The sequence below is a fragment of the Engystomops pustulosus genome, chromosome 6 (genome assembly GCF_040894005.1).
Source record: "Engystomops pustulosus chromosome 6, aEngPut4.maternal, whole genome shotgun sequence".
Classification (NCBI taxonomy): Eukaryota; Metazoa; Chordata; class Amphibia; order Anura; family Leptodactylidae; genus Engystomops; species Engystomops pustulosus.
Genome location: NC_092416.1, coordinates 141,744,337 through 141,763,789, shown reverse-complemented (window position 1 = coordinate 141,763,789; position 19,453 = coordinate 141,744,337).

Below are 19,453 nucleotides of genomic sequence, written 5' to 3'. Positions count from 1 at the left end.
ACCTCATTAGGAGGTCTCTAGCATGATAAACTTGGTAACTTGCAGCTTTAAGCCTCTGTCTGGAAGGTCAGGAGTTAATTGTACTAGCCAATGATAACTCTGTAATTACTGTGAAGGAAGGAGTGTGCTGGTTGGACAAGTGCCTGCCACCTCATAAGGGGAGTTGAAAAAACCCCTTGTGGGTCGGAGCAGAAAGTCTTAGGCTATATTCACACTGCCGTTGCCCGCCCGTACCGTACCGTAGCGGGCAACGGCGGTGTACGGGGAGAGGAGGAGGAGGTGAGCGCAGCTCACCCCCGCCCCTCTCCATAGCAACCTATGGCGCACGGCCCCGTATTACGGGAAAAGATAGGACATGTCCTATCTTTTTCCCGGGTACGGAACGGTACGGTGCCGCACGTGTGCTGCACCGTACCGCTCCCGTAGGGTGCCGTGCGCCCATAGGAGTGTATGGGGGACGTATATCGGCCGTATATACGTCGGCCGTATATACGTCCCCCATACGTTAGTGTGAATGTAGCCTTAGTGTGCACCTCAGTGCTGTAGAGTCAGTGTTCCAGACCAGGAATAATGCCTTACACCATAGTCAGTCCCAAGAGACTAGGGCCTGAAGACAGAGGTCCACCATCAGGACTCTGTCCCATCTTTACCAGCCCCAGCCTGAAGCTATTATCCAGGCTGAGACAACTTTGCTGCGGACCTGCACTCCCACCAGCTATCTCCTTATAGCTTAAGTTCTGCTGATATTTAAACCATTACCTGCTGTTTGAAGTTCTAATAAAGAACTGTAAGTTATTTTGCACCAGCGTGCCTGCGAGTGATCCCTGGATGAGGCTGTTCACCATCCTCCATCATCAGGGGTCCCTATCTACACACCGGGGTTGCCCCAGGGAGAAACCTATTCTATCAGCCTCTGTTTCCATTTTCTTGCACGCACCACCTGATGGAGACTTGCTAGGCCTCCGTTCTTGTATACCAAGCACTGTGACCATAGCGTGCCCAAGGCCGCAACAGACAGCCATTCTGGTATTGAGGGCCCCGGCTTTATCCAGGCCACGAGAAAGGCTAGGCCCAGTGGGGGATGTTGTATATTAATCTGTCTCTATTAATATTGGAATAATCTGATCCTGGAATGCTGTGCACCATATTTATTGGTGATTTTAGACCATTTTTAGGTAATTTTCCAACTTGTTTGAAAAAAGGGTGTGTCCTCGGAAAGAACAGGTATAACCACTTAACCGAAAATAGCCTGTGCAGCAAACTAGACCAACTAACAGGAGGTGCAAAATACAACTTACCAGTCTTAGGCTACATTCACACACGTGTGCCTGCCGTACCGTAGCACGGTGGGAACACGTTAAGGCACAGGAGAGGAAGAGGGTGCTGCTCACCCCTGACCTCTCCATAGAGATATATGGTGCACGGTGCAGTAATACGGGAAAAGATAGGACATGTCTAGTGACTAACAAGTGTCTAGTTCTACTAAGCACTGGTCTAAAGACCCACACATTAATACAGCTCCCCCATTGTGTGCTTCAGGAGCTGTTCCTGGTCTGTGTTATTTATGTTCCCATTTGTTTAACTCCTCTAGACCCCTGGGCTGCTTATAAGTCATGTCAGAGGCATTTTTCCCCAAATAGGATTTCATTGTGCAAATGAAAGTACTGAAAGGGTTAATAAAGATCACCAGTAAGTCATATGAAACCCAAAATTGCAATATTAAAAAACTACAAGACCCTATATAGTTATAGTGATCATCAAATAAAAAAGTTATACCCTGTAGAAGACATTTATGAAAATAAACTGGTTACTAATGTTGGAAACAGGTGCAATGGGTAAAATGTTTATTGTATTCTATCTTGCCAGTAATGGTGCTGTCACACACACCACTTTAGAACTGGACACAAAGCGCAGGACGTGCCTTGGCTCGATCGCATTAGCTTTTTTATGGAAATCGATGTGATCGGTAACCAGCGCATAGAAACACATATGCCATCAGCCCGTGGCACGCCCGCGTGCGCTTTGATTCTAAGTCAAAGTGGTACATGTGAGGGCACCCTCAGACAGACAGAAGATCACTGCAATTTCAGATTACATAGCAGCTTTATGGAATAAGGAGGTGGAAGAAGTGAGTATCAGCAGCTAGTTCTGTAGCCCAGAGACAATGGCTATTACATATTCAGAATGCAGAAGTGCAAGAAAATAAAGTCACACAATGACTGCGGTGTTAAGTCTGGAAAAATGAAGCTTTTCCTCTGATAAAGATTTTCTATGAATCTTACCAACATGTAAGTGCTCTGAAGATGGCTGCAATTCTGCCTACATTTTTTTATATTTTTAGAGTAGAGATGTCACTTGAAAAACACTTGTGTATGGAACAAATCAGATGTATCTGGCCTTCTGTTTTACCGAAAATGTATTATTCCATCATCCTTTTTTTTGTGAAGTGGCCAGATTATTGCACTTAAAGCTCAGAAATGACTGAGACTGCAGAGTAATAGAGACACAGCTCTCTGAAAATACTGTGGGCATCAGGTTCACTCTACTGCTGGGGATTGATTTAGCCTGTGGCGGCACACGTGATCATCAGGCACATGCCGACTGTGGATAAAGATGGTGCCTGGCCATGTGATGTCACACAGGTGCATAGCTCTGATCACTCTCTGTAAGTATCGTATATACTTGAGTAAAAGCCGACCCGAGCATAAACCGAGATCCCAAATTTTAACACAAAAAACTTGAAAAACCTAATGACTCGAGTATAAGCCGAGGGTGGGAAATGCATTGTTCGCATACCCAGCATATAGCCAGCCAGCCCCCTGTAGCACATAGCCTGCCAGCCCCCTGTAGTACATAGCCTGCAGGTAAAAAATTAACTGAGTACTCACCATTCCGATGGCCCGGGCAGCTCCTCTTCTATCCTCATGTGTGCGGCCGGTCCTTGTCAGCTCTGCGGTCACCGCCTCTTCTTTCTTCAAGCCGGCACCAAGTCCGCGCGGACTTGGTGTCGGCTTGAAGAAAGAAGAGGCGCTGACCACGGAGCTGTCGTGGACCTGCCGCGCACATGAAGATAGAAGAGGAGCTGCCCGAACCGTCGAAATGGTGAGTACAGAGTTTTTTTTATATATACCCGATGTGACACAGTCAGGGGTTTGTTGTTGGATGGGAGGTATTATCCTCTCAGCTTGTGTTGCTCAGAGTAATGCAGCAAGCTGAAATCAAGCACCGGACCAAACTTCAAGCTCCGGTCCAAACCGGGTTTTCAGGGTGTTCCAGCTAACAAAGCTGAGCTGGAAGTGTGCACAAGGGGGGAGAGGCTTGTTCCAAGAGCAAACACGTGTCCTGTCTAGGAAGACAGGTTGGCTTTATTTGGACTTTAAACGGACTAAGTGCTATACAGCATTTTCTGCAAGGTGTGAACTTACACCCATAATTTGGACTATTTGTGAAGACCCTGCTTCTGGGTGAGAAGGCCAAGCCTGGTCTGTATGTTTATGTTTTAACCAAGCATGAAGACAATGCTGGATTTTTTGTTCCATTTGTTTTGTGGTGTGAATAAACACTGAACTGAACTGAGAACTGTCTCTTTCCCTCTGTCTGCGACCGCTACCTAGCTTATACCTGAGCAATACCCCACAATTGGTGGCTTGGAGCGGGCAAAACGCAGTGAGGGTGGTGCAAAACCGGAGTTTTTTTTTCTGGGCACCATTGCATGTCGTGGATTAAACCTGCAAAGTTTCAGCTAGCATCACCGGACAAGATGGAGGAGCTGATTAAACAACTTGTGCAAGCTAATGTTCAACAGCAGATGGCACACTCTGAGGCTATGCAGGCCCAGCAACAGACTAACGACTTACTGCTACAACAAATAAAGGCGCTGCGTGAGACTCCAACAGTGGTGACCCAGCTACAGCCTGCGGCCAGAGAGAGAGTCCGAACTGCGCTGAGAAAGCTGACAGCGGAGGATGACGTAGAGGCCTTCCTGGCGGTGTTCGAGAGAACGGCAGAGCGTGAGGGGCTGCAGCATGACCAGTGGGCTGAAGTGGTGGCCCCGTTCCTGACTGGCGATGCGTTAAAGGCATATTTTGACCTCACTCAGGAGGATGCCCTGGACTACAAGAAGTTGAAAGGTGAGATCCTGGCACGCATGGGAGTCAATGTTTATGTGCGGGCCCAACGTGTATATCAGTGGGGGTTTGTGGAATCCCGAGCTGCCAGGTCTCAAGCTTATGACCTACTGCACCTGGTAAAAAGATGGCTTCAGCCTGAGACTTTAACCCCAGCCCAAATAGTGGAGAGGGTGGTGGTAGACCGTTTTGTGCGCACTCTGCCGGTTGCCATTCAGCGCTGGGTAGGTCAAGGTGACCCAGGTAATTTAGACCAGCTGGTTGGTCTGGTCGAACGTTATATAGCCACCCAGGACTTTGTGCGGGACTGTACCCCTACGCGTAAGCCACCCCGTCCCTCACCCCCACTTGCAGTGACTGAGGAAAAGCCCCGACCTTCTGCTGGGAGTAGCTCCCCAACGATGTCCAAACAACGTTCCACAAAGATTCGGGAGATCCCCACACTCCGCTGTTGGCGCTGTCATGTCCTGGGACATATGGCTGCAAATTGCCCCTTGGCCTCCGAACCTATGGACTGTGGGTACGCTCGCCGTACTTCCTTCTATGCACGGCCTGTATGTACCGCTGACGTCCTGGATGCAGGTATGGCACCTCCCATGTGCCCAGTGTCCGTTGATGGGTGCAGGGCTAATGCATTACTTGACTCAGGGAGCCTAGTGACCATAGTATGGGATACCCTGGCGCTACCCTCTCAGTTCACTAGTCGCAAGGTTCGAGTTTTGTGTATTCATGGAGACTTAAAAGATTATCCAACCGCACTGGTGGTCATAAAAACACCTGCTGGGAGGAAAGTCCACGAGGTGGCAGTAGCATCAAATCTGCCCTATGACCTAATTATAGGAAGAGACTTTCCATTATTCTCTGCACTATGGCCATCGTTACTGCATGTCAGTCCCCAGGGGTCAGGGAGAGCAATAGCTGAAGGTCATGTTCCAGACCTAGAACCAGAACCTTGGGAACCCGAGGCGGAAGGGCCAGCGGTAGGGGTGACCGCCACTTCGGTGGATGATGGGGAGACACTACCAATGAATGTAATGGTTGGGGAAGTAGAGGACTTGCCGCCAGGCCCTGAATTGTCAGAATTAAACGTCTCTGGTGACAATTTTGGTACGGCGCAACTCCGGGACCAGACTCTGTCCCGAGCCTGGGGGAATGTGTTAATGGTTGAAGGTGAGCCACAACAACCAGGAGCTGAGGCAGTTTTTCCTCGTTTTGTGGTTCACCATAATTTACTGTATCGGGTCACCCAACTACGGGGTGAGAATGTTGAACAATTAATAGTGCCTCAGGCATATCGTAGGATGGTACTGGATCTTGCTCACCAACATGTTTTAGGTGGACACCTTGGGCCGCAGAAAACCCAGGACCGTATACTACAGCGATTTTACTGGCCCAGTGTGTTCAAAGAGGTGGAAGAGTTTTGTAAGTCCTGTCCGACCTGTCAAATAACTAGCCCCCAGCAGCACTTCCGCAGTCCCCTAGTACCCCTCCCAATTATCGAGGTACCTTTTGAGAGAATTGCCATGGACCTTGTGGGTCCAGTACCTAAATCTGCTAGGGGTCACCAACATATTTTAGTTGTCCTTGACTACGCAACCCGGTATCCAGAAGCAGTACCACTGCGTCATACCTCTGCCAAACTTATAGCTAAGGAGTTAATGGAGATGTTTTCAAGGGTTGGGATACCTAAGGAGATTCTGACAGACCAGGGGACTCCCTTCATGTCGAAGGTCATGAAGGAACTCTGCAAGTTGCTGGGGATTAAACAGTTAAGGACTTCAGTTTACCACCCCCAAACAGACGGCCTGGTGGAGAGATTTAATCAAACTTTGAAAAATATGCTGAAAAGAGCAGTGTCCAAGGATGGAAGGGACTGGGATCTGCTTCTGCCCTATCTTATGTTCGCAGTGCGAGAGGTGCCCCAGGCCTCTACTGGGTTCTCGCCCTTTGAATTACTATATGGCAGACATCCCCGAGGTTTGCTGGACGTGGCCAAAGAGGCATGGGAGCAACAACCCACTCCGCATAAGAGTGTCATTGAATATGTCACTAAGATGCAGGAGCGGATGGAGACAGTGTTGCCCCTTGTCAGGGAACATATGGAGGCGGCTCAGCGAGCCCAGAGTCAGGTCTACAATAGAGTAGCTAAGGTGCGGAGCTTTAACCCAGGAGACAGAGTCTTGGTTTTAGTACCAACGGTAGACAGTAAGTTCCTCGCAAGGTGGCAAGGCCCTTACGAAATTCTGGAAAAGGTAAGCAATGTAAATTACAAGGTACATCAGCCAGGGCGACGGAAGCCAGAGCAGGTCTACCATGTCAATTTGCTAAAGCCTTGGAGAGATAGGGAGACCTGCGTTGGGAGCACCCCGCAGCCGGTATGTTTAGGGGAAGGGAAACCAGTACCTCCAACTGTTCCCGGGGAAGCGGTTGCCACAGTGCACATTGCTGACAGCCTTTCCCCTAAACAGGCTCAAGAGGCCAAGGAGTTCATTAGTCGGAACACGGACGTGTTCTCTGACCTCCCTGGACGTACTTCCGTAATCCAACATGACATTGTCACGGAGCCCCAGGCAAAAGTCCGGCTAAAGCCGTACCGGGTGCCCGAAGCTCGGCAACAAGCCATCACGGAGGAAGTACAGTTGATGCTGCGGCTGGACGTAATTGAAGAGTCAAGAAGTGAGTGGGCAAGCCCAATAGTTTTGATACCCAAACCAGATGGGACGCTACGTTTCTGTAACGATTTTCGTAAACTGAACGAAGTATCCAAATTTGATGCTTATCCCATGCCCCGGGTGGACGAGCTAATTGAGCGCTTAGGACAGGCCAGGTATTTTTCTACCTTGGACCTCACTAAAGGGTACTGGCAAGTGCCCTTGACGGAGGCTGCCAAGGAGAAAACTGCCTTTATCACACCTGAGGGACTATTTCAGTATAAAGTGTTACCCTTTGGCCTGCATGGCGCCCCGGCCACGTTCCAGCGTTTAATGGACATTGTGCTTCGTCCACATCGGCGTTACGCGTCAGCGTACCTCGATGATATTGTCATTTTCAGTGCTGACTGGGAGAGTCATCTGGCAAAAGTGCAGGCTGTAGTAGACTCCCTCCGTAGGGCCGGGCTAACTGCTAACCCAAAGAAATGTGCCATAGGGCTAGAGGAGGCACGGTACTTGGGCTATATCATTGGGCGTGGAGTCATCAAACCCCAGATGAATAAGGTAGAGGCAATACGGAGTTGGCCACGACCTGTCACCACCAGGCAAATAAAGTCATTCCTGGGGATGGTGGGGTATTATATGAGATTTATTCCCCATTTTGCTACTGTAGCGGCTCCATTGACAGGGCTCCTGAAGGGACGTAAGACAGTGATGGTTCGCTGGAATGACCAAGCGGAGAAGGCTTTTTCCGCTTTGAAGTCGGCCTTGTGCGGGTCACCAGTCCTGGTGACACCCGACTTCAACAGGGAATTTGTAGTACAGACCGATGCCTCTGAAGTGGGCCTCGGTGCTGTACTATCTCAGGAAGTTAATGGGGAAGAGCATCCTGTTGGGTTCCTGAGTCGCAAGCTCACCCCAGCCGAAACCAGGTACAGTATAGTGGAGAGAGAGTGCCTAGCCATCAAGTGGGCACTCGAGTCTCTCCGCTATTATCTGTTGGGGAGGAAGTTCCGACTGGTGACTGACCATTCACCTCTCAAGTGGATGAGCCAGGCCAAGGAGAGGAATGCTCGGGTCACCAGATGGTTCTTGTCTCTACAGAACTTCAAATTCACAGTGGAACACAGAGCAGGCCGGCTACAGGGGAATGCAGATGCCCTGTCCCGGGTGCACTGTCTGGCGAGTGTTCATCCCCTCAAGGTTGAACAAAGGGAGGGGGTATGTGACACAGTCAGGGGTTTGTTGTTGGATGGGAGGTATTATCCTCTCAGCTTGTGTTGCTCAGAGTAATGCAGCAAGCTGAAATCAAGCACCGGACCAAACTTCAAGCTCCGGTCCAAACCGGGTTTTCAGGGTGTTCCAGCTAACAAAGCTGAGCTGGAAGTGTGCACAAGGGGGGAGAGGCTTGTTCCAAGAGCAAACACGTGTCCTGTCTAGGAAGACAGGTTGGCTTTATTTGGACTTTAAACGGACTAAGTGCTATACAGCATTTTCTGCAAGGTGTGAACTTACACCCATAATTTGGACTATTTGTGAAGACCCTGCTTCTGGGTGAGAAGGCCAAGCCTGGTCTGTATGTTTATGTTTTAACCAAGCATGAAGACAATGCTGGATTTTTTGTTCCATTTGTTTTGTGGTGTGAATAAACACTGAACTGAACTGAGAACTGTCTCTTTCCCTCTGTCTGCGACCGCTACCTAGCTTATACCTGAGCAATACCCCACACCGAGTATAAGCCGAGTAAGGAATTTCAGCACAAAAATTGTGCTGAAAAGCTCAGCTTATACTCGAGTATATACGGTACTCTTTGTGAGTGGACGAGCCATGCACCCGTGTGACATCAAATGCCCTGGGACCGTTTTTTATCCACAGGAAGTAAACCCTGAAGCTTCCTATGGCATGACAGCACACAGAGATCTAAAAAACTGAGGAATTGATACAGAAAGAATATTGTAAAATTCTATAACTTTTCATAACACCAGCTATATAAATGTGCTGACAGTGGACAACCACCTTAAGTTCTAGTAATGTCATCATGGATTTAAAAACCTGGGAGTCTGTTTGAAGCTGAATGATAACTCTTGATTGTAATATCTGTGACTAGTAGTTGTCACTCAACTTTTATTTAAAGGGATTTTTATTTTAAAAAAAATAAATGTGTACTTATCTCCTCTGTCGTTGCTGGTGTCCCGCGCTGCTGTCAGTCTGATCCATGTCCCTGTTTGTTTACAGTGGTCGGCCACTCCTATCCGTCCCTATCTCTGAGCATTGTAGGGCGATGGGAGTTGGTGTCGGATGGAAGCTTCCGGCCAGATGGACCGGGGCGTGGGACATCAGCAGCGGCGGAGGAGGTGAGTACACGTTTATTATTTTTAAATAGCCTGTCCAAGCCTGGCCCTAAATTATTTCTTAAACTTGGATAAGAGACAAATCTAAGGCCTACTTAACACAAACGGCTTGAAGCCATACATACGTCCCCCATAGACGGCAATAGGCGCACAGATTGATACGGTGCCTCACACGTGTAGCCCTGTACCACTCCATACACGGGGAATTTGCATCTCTATGGAGAGGGGAGGGGTAACCCCTTTTCCTCTCCAGCGTGCAGATCTATGGGGGGCATACATTCGTGTGAATTTGGCCTAACTCTTAAGCCTCTTTCAAAACTCTCACAACTTTTTCTGTGTACTGAGCTGTTTGAGGGATCATTTTCTTCTCAAATTTCTTCTCAATGGCATTATTTATTTATTATTCCATGCAGGAAAAAATTCCAAATGTTGTGAAATTGGCAAAAAACTCAGTTGTTACGACTTTCACTGTGCTCTCCAAATGGTACATCTACATTATTCTTTGGTTAGGTACGACCATGGTGATAGCAAATTTATACAGGTTTTAAATAAGAGTCAGTAAAAGACGCTCGGCACCATCCACTTTTTCTGAGACACTGGTGGTCAAACCAAACAGAGATGAGGTCCAGAACACCGAGCCGTTCTTAAACCAGCCTCAATGGCGGTGCTCCGCTGAAAGCATACAGTCCATATAATACTCCTATATCCAGAAGAACATGCGGCACTCACCAAACTGTGCAAGATTCTTTTATTTCATGTGCATTGTACAGGGAAGGTGCGGGGCCTGTCTTTTATTGTGTTTTAATACATTTTCAAAAATTAAACGTATGTGTACGGAAAAAAATGTTGTTTTGCAATCTTCCGACGTAATAACTTTTTCATAATTTGGTGTACGGAGCTGTGGGGTGTCATATTAAATGAGCTGATGTTTTAATTGCTACCATTTTGAGGACTGTGCAACCATTTGATCACTTTTTTGTACATTTTTAATGTGCTGTAAAATGGAGTAAAAGCAGCATTTCGGACATTTGGGTGCTACCGTTATTTGGTGATGTTCACTGTTTATTATGTTTTATCAGTTCTAGGGAAAGGCGGGTGATTTTTAGTTGTTTTTTTTTTAATTTTTCAAACATTTTTTTCAATAATTTTTTAGACCCTTTAGGGTTCTTTAATCCTAGATCATCTGATCATTCCTACCGTATACTGCAATACTACTGACGAAGACCCGAGGCTGTCATGACAACCGATCCCTGATTGTAACAAAGGTGGCGGCGCCCACACGCTGCTGTCTTGTAAATGCAGCTGGCAGCATCAGTAGTTAATACTCTAGTGGTAGTATTAGCGATGGTGTTTGCTGCAATATGCAGCAAACCCCACCACTGTATGAAGAGAACCTTCTTCATACAGCCTCCGCACCTCTGCGCCGTATATATACAATGCAGAGCGTAAATCAGTTAAAGAGAACCTGCCATACATAAAAACCCACCCAAAATAAATACATCATTAAAAGCTATGGTTAAAAAGCATTGTCATTATCCCTTAAAGGGGTATTCCGGGAATATGAACGTTTGACACAAAAACCCATGATGATATAAATAAATGAGTACAACAATACTCAATGTCATTAGTCACAAAACGGAGCTAAAATAGTTTGATTTTAGGATTTACAAAAGTATACTAAAGTATGCGGCGTTATCACTAAGATGGCCGCCACTGGAAACTACAAGTTCCATGATCCTTTAGTTCTCAGTAACTCGTCCTGCCTCTCATGCTCTGCTCCCAGTGATGATGTAACAGACTGTGCTCCTCTGTTACCATAGTAATGATTTGTAACTGCCATCATGGCACATCTTTTTACACCTAAATAACATTGATTGTTATGCTATATAGGATTGTTTCCCCTAAATCCCTTCCTCATCCAATCCCTTCCCTTCCTTGGTTGAACTTGATGGACAAGTGTCTTTTTTCAACCGTATAAACTATGAAATCTACTATGAAATCACCACAACACCGGCCATACTAGATGCACTGCAACCAACTGACTACAGCCAAACATAGTGGGGATCACATGACCTGCCCAGGCAGGTGCAGGACATGTGATGTGGACATGTGACCAGCGGCCAGCTTCTGTCCTATGTCCGCTCTGCAACGGACCGCGCGGAGGAAATTAACGGACTGATTAAAGGGCCAGTAGCATTTTAATTCTTCCTTACAGTCTATGTCACCAGCATTTTCTGCTGAGCGGAGCAACATTTTAAATAACAACTAATTACACATTAGCTTATATTTTGAGTACCCATTTGTATATGAATTATGCTGATTCATGGAATATCCTTTTAATGGTTCCTTTCCAAAGCTGCAGGAAGCCATGTAAAGTTTAGAAAAACAGTTTCTAACTTATATGCAACTCACCTGATGTGACACTAAGTGAACCCAATGAGCCTCTGCATGCTCAGTGGTTACTGCATTACTCTACCTACTTGTTCCTGATTAAATGGCCTCACTGCTACAGAACATGCTGCTATGTAGAACATTGTAAGAAATCTCCGTTACATCATTGGCCACTTCATGACACGTGACCAGGGTTATGTCCTGTTACACAGTCTACCTCATGTATGTATCTGTTCACATGAAATCACAGCAGCCTTTATAAAGGATGGGGGAGGAGTAAAAGTCCATGAAGGCTGCTGTGATCATGCCATGTGATCAGATACATACATGGGGTAGACGTTGCAAATGTAAATGGGACATAGGACCTTAAATGGTCACATGATATGAGAAGAGGTATGGGATATAGGAAGGTGTAGATGGGAGGAGTGGCTGAGCAGGACAAGCTCCCTCTGATGCCGGATAATATAAGATAAAATTGATTTATGGGGGCGTGGGGGGAAACAATTTTTAGCTAAAAGAAAAGTTAGTTAATAGGACTCTACGGGAATCTGTCACTAGCGGTATTTGTGAAAATGTGGTGACAGGTTCCCTTTAAATGCAATTATGAGGATAAAATGTCTATAAAAGGCTTCTTTCTTTTAACATACAATCAGATACATCATGTGTTATGTTTTCAGGATATTAGTGTGGTTTTTAGTGGCATGTCAGATAAAGACTTGACTCTTAATCAACAAAAATACTTAGTATGTAAAATAAAATGACCTTAGGATCTGGGTGTCGCCATTTTAATGTTGGGTGGAGGATGGTGATAGTTTCACATCTTGCGGCTAACTAATAAATCAACCATATCTTTTCTCAAACATACAACTAAGTAAAAGCGATGAAATTCTTCTCACACTTAGTCATAAATGTGTCACTGAAACCACAGACGTATCCTCAGTACATGGCCATCTCATTTATTTTGGATACCAATATATTTTGGAACCTGCACTCTTACTAAAATGTATTTTTGGATTGTTTGTCTTGTGTACCAGGCCCTACCATTCATTGGTGATAATTTCCTCATAATGGTAGATTCCACCATCACTCCACCCAGGTGGGTGAAAAGAACATGTGGAAAACTAGTTAGTGACCTGATAGAAATCCTTAAAGGGGTATTATTACAAAGACAAAATTCTTAAAGGAAAGCTACCATTTGTTTATATGCATTATGAACAAACATACCTTGAGAATGCTGTAGCTACACTGATGCAGAAGCATCCCTGAACTGAGTGGTTTTGCTCAAAAAATATTTATAAAATTCAGGACCTTGGGAAAGCTGGGTGCAGACTGGTTGCCATACATTAAAGAGCTTCCTGTCCAGACAGGACTAATCAACCTGAGCTGGATGATTCATACACAGCAGCTAGGGGATGGTGCAGCAATTCATTACTTCTGCCTGTTAGGGACAAAACATTGAATACGGTGTTCCTGGCTTATGCTGGGCAGGACAAGGCTGGAGCAGTGCATTATCAGGGTAAGTGGAGAGCTCCAGGTGCAGCCGCAGGAATGACAGAGCCTCATTATCATTATTTTATAATTGATTTTTCAGCAAAACCACTCAGTTTAGGGATTAAACAAGATATGTTTCTGCATCAGTGTATGAATCAAGGTATGCGGAGTCTGCATCAAGGTATGAACCAAACATACCTTGAGAATGCTGTAGCTACACTGATGCAGAATCATATCTTGTTTAATCCCTCAGTTGAGTGGTTTTGCTGAAAAAAATATTTAAAATTCAGGGTAATGAGTCTCTGTCTCTTTTTTGTTTTGCTCAGTGCTTCTCTTCTTACACTGCTCAGGAGAATAATGTAATCACTGACAGGGAGAAGTAATCAATCGCCACACCATCCCCCAGCTGTTGTGTTTGAGTGATCCAGCTCAGGTTGATTAGTCCTGTCAGGAACAGTGCAGACAGCTTGTGTAATGTGTTTATGTACTGCAAGAAGCATGCAGTCCAGCTTTCCCAAGTTCCGAAATGTCATAATGTTTCAGCAAAACCACAGAACTCAGGGATTAAACAAGATAAACTGCTGCATCAGTGTAGCTGCAGCATTCTCAAGGTATGTTTGGTTCATAATGCATGAAATCAAATGGTAGGCTTCCTTTCAATAACAAAATAACGCATTCTCTAATTCTAAAAATACAGCATTTCACAGATATAATTCCAATCTGTCTCTATCAGTCCTGGTGGTTAAAATGTTTTGTCCCTGGATACAACCATTAACTTATGACAATGGTAGGGCAGATTCTGATCCGTCTCATGTCTCTTTTTCTATATGTCAGATAATAGTAGAATGTTCAGAAGATACCGTATATACTCGTGTATAAGCCAAGTTTTTCAGCACAAAAAATGTGCTGAAAAACGTCCCCTCGGCTTATACACGAGTCTATTACAAAAAGAAAATTACCCACTTAAAAAAAATAAACTTAAATACTCACCCTCCGATGTCAGCGCGGCTTACCGATGTCCCCGATGTCAGTGTGTTCCGTCTTCTTTCTTCTCCGCGGCTCTTCTTCTTTCTTCAGTCATGGACGCGGCCATGTTTTCTTCGTGGCCGCTCATACTATGACGTCTGCAGCGGCCGCGTCATAGTATGCGCATGCTAGAGGAAAACATGGCCGCGTCCATGCCGGAAGAAAGAAGAGAGAAGAGTAGCCACGGAGAAGAAAGAAGACGGGACGCGCTGACATCGGGGAGTCGCGCTGACATCGGAGGGTGAGTATTTAAGTTTATTTTTTTAAGGGCCTTGGGGGCAGGCTGCTGTATACTACTAGGGGCTGCTGTATACTACTAGGGGCTGCTGTATACTACTAGGGGCTGCTGTATACTACTAGGGGCTTGCTGTATAATACTAGGGTCTTGCTGTGTACTACTAGGGGCTGCTGTATACTACTAGGGGCTTGCTGTATAGTACTAGTGGCTTGCTGTATACTACTAGGGGCTGCTGTATACTACTAGGGTCTTGCTGTGTACTACTAGGGGCTGCTGTATACTACTAGGGGCTGCTGTATACTACTAGGGGCTTGCTGTATAGTACTAGGGGCTTGCTGTATACTACTAGGGGCTTGCTGTATAGTACTAGGGGCTTGCTGTATACTACTAGGGTCTTGCTGTGTACTACTAGGGGCTGCTGTATACTACTAGGGGCTTGCTGTATAATACTAGGGTCTTGCTGTGTACTACTAGGGGCTGCTGTATACTACTAGGGGCTGCTGTATACTACTAGGGGCTTGCTGTATAATACTAGGGTCTTGCTGTGTACTACTAGGGGCTGCTGTATACTACTAGGGGCTGCTGTATTCTACTAGGGGCTTGCTGTATACTACTAGGGGCTGCTCTATACTACTAGGGGCTTGCTGTATGCTACTAGGGGCTTGCTGTATACTATTAGGGGCTTGCTGTATTCCCACCCTCGGCTTATACTCGAGTCAGTAGTTTTTCCCAGTTTTTGGTGGTAAAATTAGGGGTCTCGGCTTATACTCGGGTCGGCTTATACTCGAATATATACGGTAAATTAAAGTTTAGCTAAACCCTGCACCCTGATAATCTAAGCACATTGTCAGCACACAGCATCTCATAGCACAGAGGAATCATGAAGTGTCTGCTTAGAGAGTCCCCGCTCAAACTCTGGAATTTTGTACTCATCATCACTGAGTGATAGGAGCTAAAACAGCATTAAAACAGTAAAATTGTAAAGTAAGGGGTTAAAAATGATCTTTATTGTGTAAACATCACTAAGGGATTCAAATTTGAGAACTTTCTTTCATGGGCAAACCCTTTTAGGTGTGTATTATTGTATAGTGGCACTCGCTTTACTTTTCTATGTTGGAGCTTTTTGTAGCTGTGTAGTACCAATTTTCTTTTATTCCACTGGAAATTAGTGGAACGCACTGACTACTCATACCAATCCTTTTAGCAAGGGGATAAAATCACTACACAATTAAATGATGTTGCTGCAAAGGGAAACAACCCATCAGCAGGAGAAATTGTAATAGCCATTTCTCAATTTAGTAATATATTTCCATTAGGAACAATATAGGCACAGTACAACAGATGTGTCATGGACTGTCATCTTAAAGGAAATATCTTTTAAGGAAACACATCACCAATTTTCTTTTTGACTCATTAAAACCACATAGGTAAATGTATCACTTTTTTTCTAATTTGTTCCTATTTCCTGTTTTTTTTTCTTCTATTTTCTGTCCATGATTATATCATGAGCATTTAGTGTTAAACATGAGCCTCATGGACATAAGCAGGAATGGTCTGGACCTGACTCATTGAGGTCTATGGCGAGTTTTCTAGTTATGCTCTGTACAGAAAGAAGGTATATATAAGCTGTAGCATCATATATTACCAGTAGTGGAGGCAAACACCTAATTTTAAAGAGGTGCTTGCACAGGTTTTCTGTAAGACCTTGCACAGTCTTTTCTGTGCACACTGATTGAACATGAATTGAAGAAGTGTCCGCGCCACACGTGTCGCACACAACCCTTTTGTGTTGCGGCTGCACTATTCTTAACGCTACACAAATTTTGTCATTGAAATGGGTGTTCCGGTGGGTCGGACCGTGTGCCACATTTATCTTGCAGAGTCCTACAGAAATGTGTTGCATGCCCTATGGCAGTGGTGGCGAACCTATGGCACTGATGGCAGAGGCGGCACTCAGAGCCATTTCTGTGGGCACCCGGACCATCGCCACAGCACACCAGAAAGGACTCAAAGAATCTTCCTGCAGTTCCAAGCAACTTAAAAGAAGCTGCTTTCAGTCATATTTTGATACTTACTTCACTATTTGGGAAAGTAGGAAGAGGGAGAATGAATAGACAGGGCCGAATTATCTTTGGAGGACCTCCTGCTGGCCCCTACAGGTCTACAGAGGGACACTGGAAAGAAGCTAAGATGATGTAAATTTTCCATCTTTCTACTGTGTTGCTGTCCTTAGGAGGCCAGTATGATTGTTGAAGAACAGGGAGCAGTAAGTTACTGCTTTAATTTTTGGTTGGCACCTCGCGATAAATAAGGGGGGTTTTGGGTGTCTTTTTGGGCACTCAGCCGCTCAAAGGTTCGCCATCACTGCCCTATGGTAAAGGTGCACCAAAAAAAAAAAAGTTGTTGCATTCAGAGCAGTGCGGGAGGGCCAGATTCTTTCAGAACGGGCACCACAAATCATGAATCTGGTGCACTTTGCACCCTACACAGGCAAACTGCACAAACTGGGGCTTATTTACTAAGGGTCTGAGATCGCACTTTCATCTGACTTTCTGATGTTTTCGGGGATTGCATGATTGTGACAGGTATTTAACAGGGGTTTGCTCTGGGATTGTGTCGCGCGCAATCGGTTTTAGGCGCAGCTGTGCTGGCTTTCATGCGACAGAAATTGGGCGGGGTGCAGACTGATTCAGACTGAGTGCGAGATTTAACTTTCAAATTGTGTTGCAAGACAATGCACTTACATGCACCAGGAAGAAGAAGGTGAACTCCGGCGGACCTGAGCAGGAAAGTGACACATGCAGGATATCTTAGTGAATCGCAGCACAGTGCATTATCCTCGGACAATTCATTTTCGGGGAACTCGTTGGACAGGGTAAGTAAATGCGAATGTGACAGGGTAAGTAAATGTGCCCCACTATTTTTAGTAAATCTGCCTTAAGAGGCGGTGTCTTCTATTATAATCCAATCTGTTATGTAAATTACATAACTGCTGCATAGAAAACCCCTAAAGAATTAGCAAGTCGCAATGTATTAGTATGGTTTAGTGGGCAGAGAGAAAATTGCAGGATATAGTTTTTTTTCTTTAACATAGATGGTAATGTGTCATCCACAAGTCACTGTGCCACACTTAGTTGTTGCTTTCATAGGTTTTTATAGATTTACCTAGAACCGTGGCACAATCTAACAGCAAGTTTCCTTTACCTGGCAATTATATCAACTATATTGCTATTGCAAGTATATAGCAATAATATTAGGATGAGGATCCCAGGTGGTGCCATTGCAGAAATTTGCTTCAGTACCATGTGGATACTTATACTTTAGCAGCAGCAGTCTTGGCTCTACCACTAATTTACTGGAGAGGGAAGACAGCAGTGGTCAATACAGAATTGCCCAACAAGTAGCAGGAACAATTATTATTAATAATAACAATTCTTTATTTAAATAGCGCACACAGATTACACAGAGCTGCACAGAGCTTGTAAAATCAATACCTGTCCCCAATGGGGCTCACAATCTAATCCACCTACCAGGATGTTTTGGAGTGTGGGAGAAAATTTGGAGGACCCGGAGGAAACCCACGCAAACACGGAGAGAACATACAAACTCTTTGCAGATGTTGACCCTGGGACTTGGGGAGCCCTGATGAATTAGGGGATCCTTACATGTATAGACTAAACAGCCAGTCCAAAACTTGCCCATACTTTTAGATTGTGTCTCAGTACACCTTTTTAGTGCCTGAGCTGTAAAATTCTTGTTATTCCTGTTCTGTGTTTTGACCTGCTACAAATCTGACCTGCTTTGTGTTATTGTTATTCTTAGATTTCTATTCACCTGTGAACATATACATCCGTCCTCATCCATTTTATATTCTCACTATAATTTGCCGGTATATTTCAGGAATACCACCTGAAGAAGCCGCCTAAATACGTTCATACATTTTCATTACCGTTACCAAATTAATATTGTTTTATACTCCAGATTTATCTTTTTAAAATGGCAAAATTTCAGAATTTCAATCTTCTTTTCCTATTTTGCCAAAAGTTAGATGTCGATGAATTTTCAAAACTGACGAGAGACGAGGTACCGTATGTGTTATTTTGCTTTATTTTGGAATGTTTACCCTTTTACCAGCTGATTAAGTAAATGCAATATTCCTACCTCCATGGATTCACAATATCAGCATTGAATACATTTGATGTCAATTCTTCTTCTACATGAATATATTGGAACTTCTAATTGTAATCCGTCCATGTACAGTACAACATATAAATGTGTGTGGTGTATGATAGCGTTAAGTTCTGTTCTACTGTCAGGGATCTTTATTCTTCTGCTTCTCCCTCCCTTGATATCATCGGTCTGCCAAGCAAGGCATTCTGGGTCATTTCCGTTTAAATATGTAGCTGGATTTTTCTAGTTCTGAGGCTTTTTTTTTGTGTGTCTCTCTGGCTCTGACCCAAAACAAACACATCCCTTTACCAACAAAAAGAAAGAAAAGATGCAAATAGATGTGATATTTATACAAGAAGAGGCCTCTATATCCAAGGGTTGTGCAGGAAGCGGAGGAAACTGTTCTATGGGAGGCTCTGCCCTTCACTGAAACACAAGCAGACAGAAGGTGGAGAGAGGCATTGTACTCTGGAGCTGTCACTGAAGGACATGGACTGGAATCATTATTATAAATGTCACTGCTATAACATTCAGTCTATATACATAGGCAACACGGCTGCCCAAAGATTGCATTTATACATTTTTAAAAGTGTCCTCTGTTTTCATTAGTCATAGTTTTCATTACAAAATCAGCAGAATATTTATAGAGAATGTCACAAGGCTCATTATGTAAATATATTTTTTTTAAAATAATAATAATCTTTATTTATAAAGCGCCATCAAATTCTGTAGCGCTTAAAAAATCATACTGGACATATCCAAATATAATACTTACAGAGTATAAACAGTCATATGGAACAATAGGAGTGAGGGCCTGCTCACAAGAGCTTACAGTCTATGAGGATGAGGGGGCGACACCAGAGCTTACAGTCTATGAGGATGTGGGGGTGACGCAAGAGCTTACAGTGTATGAGGATGAGGGGGTTACACAAGAGCTTACAGACTATGAGGATGAGGGGTGACACAAGAGCTTACAGTCTATGACAGTGATGGCAAACCTTTTAGAGA